The sequence below is a fragment of the Oryzias melastigma genome, linkage group LG11 (genome assembly GCF_002922805.2).
Source record: "Oryzias melastigma strain HK-1 linkage group LG11, ASM292280v2, whole genome shotgun sequence".
NCBI lineage: Eukaryota > Metazoa > Chordata > Actinopteri > Beloniformes > Adrianichthyidae > Oryzias > Oryzias melastigma.
Window position 1 is genome coordinate 22,869,878 of NC_050522.1, and position 3,363 is coordinate 22,873,240.

The window sequence follows — 3,363 nt, forward strand, 5'->3', positions numbered from 1 at the left end:
CATGTAGCTGAAATATTAGCTAAACTTCAAAATAGCCTAAGAAATTGAAAAAAACAACCTTAATTAGCCAAAACAGGCAGTGTGTAAATATTAAGCTTACTCCAAAATAGCATAAAAAACTTTAAAAGAAAAGACTAAATTAGTCAAAACATCTAGCATGTAGTTGAAGCATTAGCTAAACTCCAAAATAGCCTAAAAATCCTAAATAAATGCCAAAATAGTCCAAAAAGCTAGCAAAATGCCAATTTTTAAAACTTGAAATCTGTAACTTTTAAACATAATTATGAATAATGAAAAGGCAGGAATATTTTTCCAGAAAAAATCAACTTAAACCCTAAAAAACTTTCAATATTTTACTCTCCATAAAAATATATTTGGTTAAAATTCTAAAAATTAGAAATAAGCACAAGATAAGATCAACCATTAATAACAATAAAATAAAATAATCTTTAGGGCCGGTTAGAATTACCTGGAGGGCCGGATTCGGCCCCTGGGCCTTGACTTTGACACGTGATTTAACTGATTCTTCCACGCCAATATCTGCGTTATAATCAAACTGACGATTAACATGTAGCGTTTGAGTGTAGAGTAGCAGAGCAACAACACTTAATCTGACAGAATGACAGTATAAATATTTATTTGTTAATAGAAGTCTGTGGGATTTTGGCTTCTTGGAGCCAGCAGGTACTTCCTGTTTGGAATGCCAAGGGAAAGGGTCAGTCAGTCAAAAGTCAAAGTCGCATTAGTTAGGTCTGTGAAATTTGTTCTCCGCATTTGACCCTTCCCCTGGGGGAGCGGTGAGCTGCAGATCCAGCCGCGCTCTGGAACCATTTGGTGGTTTAACCCCCCAATCCAATCCCTTAATGTTGACAGTCAATGAGAGAGGCACCAGGTCCTATTTTTTAGGGTGTATTCAGACTGGAAAAATCCAGTGGTCGGGACAGAGTCCACTTTATTTGCTCCGGATCAAGTCCTGAACTTTACGTTTGGTTTGTATTCGGTAGTGATGGGTAGATGAGGCCCTGTGAGGCGTTTCAGCACCAAAGTGTATCGATACTGTAGTGATACTGTGTCACTTTATACCAGGGGTCACATAAATGTGTTCTTCTCTGATGGGGGGCCGGGGTTGGTTTGTAGGCTAACAGAAAAAGTGTAGCAATCAATGGTTTTTCAGAAAGTCATGCACAGCCAAATTTTAAATAATCTATTTCTGTAATCTTGAAAGAAAAAGTAAAACTAAAATATTTGAAAAACTAGATATATAGCATTACCTGCAATAGATTAATAGCTGAAGATTCTTAAATTGATAGCTAAAAATACAAAGGCTGATAGCTGAAAATGTTGAAGCTGATAGCTAGCTAAAATATTAGTGAAGCGCCAAATTAGCCGAAAAAACTTAAAATAATCAAAATTAGCCAAAAGAGCTAGCATAAAGCTAAAATATTAGTTAAACTTCAAAATAGCCAAAAACGCTGAAAAAAGCATGAATTAGCCAAATCAACTAGCATGTAGCTGAAATATTAGCTAAATGCCAAATTAGCCCTCCCGAAAACTGATAAAATGTCTCATTTTGCCAAAACAGCTAGCATAAGGCTAAAATATTAGCTAAACTCTAAATTAACCTGAAAACAGAAAAAATCAAAAGTTAGCCAGAACAGCTAGCATGTAGCTGAAATACAAGCTAAATGCCAAATTAGCCTAGAAATCCTTAGTAACTGCAAAAACAGTCGAAAAAGCTAACGTTAAAAGAGATGAATATTTTAATATCTGAATGAGCTAAAGTACTGAAAGAGCTAAAGAACTATGGACGTCCAAAAAACTAACAGAAGAAAAATTACTATAAAGAAAAAGTTTATCACTGTAGTCTGAATATTTAACAGCATTAACACAATTAAACCAAACCGTCATAGTTCAGCCTGCAGAAGTGTGGAATAAAAAGTCACGTTCTATGTGTGTCTTGATCTGTCAGATTGAGAAGAAAAAGAAAATAGAAAATGAGTGTCTTATAGAGTGTGGGGGGCGGGGCTAAATGTGGATCCGGCTTGAGGGCCGTAGTTTGGGGACCTCAGTTGTAAACCAATAAATGAATAAACTAGTAGATGTACATCCTCAAGGAGACCATATGGTGATGTAAGTAAATGCACTGAGATACACTAAAAAACAAGATAAAGAAATAAATTCAAGAAAAATCCATCTACAAAATAGTCAAAGTATGATGAATTTATCTTAAAAGTTGAATGAAAACACAAAAAAGACCACACATATACAGTATCAGTACACACAATGTACAAATTGTTACTTAAAAACAAAGCCATCAAACCCTTCGTCAAAATAACTTAGAAAGGAAGTTCAATATCTCGGAAAGATGTGCTCCATCACTTCCTTTCTTGGAAGTTGGACACAAGATCAATATCCTTCATTTCCCATTAAGCAACAGACTCCCAGCCCTCTAATGGTTTGTGTTGGAAACTGATACAATCTTTTAAAAAACTGAGACTTCGTCACAAACTGGTTGTTTGTCAAGTTTGTCAAGAAGGTGAATAACGATTCAGCAGTAGACTGCTGTCGCTACAGTACCTTCTAACCCCACAGAGGTGCAGCAGAGCGTACATGTTGCAGGTCCCACAGCTCAATCAGCAGCTCTGGTATTGACGTCCGTCCTCTTCCTTGGCGATGTCAGACTTATTTGTGTGCACTTAAACTAAATGCATTTCCATTAGGTGCATGATTATGTGAGCTATTTGGACCACTCAAACACCAATGAACCAACATCGATAACAAGACATTTTTTTAATTGTTATTGTAGTGAGGAAGCACAGGAGTCTACATCCCTGTTCTGATGTCCAAACTATTATTCTTTTCTTTAAAACAGTCGGTTTGAGGGCCCAGATACACATACTACCACCTTCCACCCAATAATGTTTGCCGAGCGTCAGTTAGACCTGCAGCTGACGGTTCTCAAAGTCTTTGTGTGCACTTTTGGTGCACTGCATTGTGGGTTTCCGGACCATGACTTCCTCCCACAACTCATGTAGCTTACATTCTTTTTTGAGTCACCAGACAAAGACAAAAATTGATAGTTGTGTAAAAAATAAGGTAATATGTATTAATTTTCTAACTTTTTGTATATGGAAATATGATAATGTATTTAAATACTAGAACTAAAGAAAAGTTTTGCATTCATACTATGGAAAATGTGCCCCCCCCCCTTCAAAATGGGCTTTAATTAGAAAGTCTGACGGCTTAAGAGGTGGGTTGAAGGTGAATTCTTTTGCTGGTTACTATTTCCAGTTTAACTCCTCCTCTTCTTCCATGCATGAATCACACTTACACACATTCCCAAGTTAAACTGAGGGCAGGTTC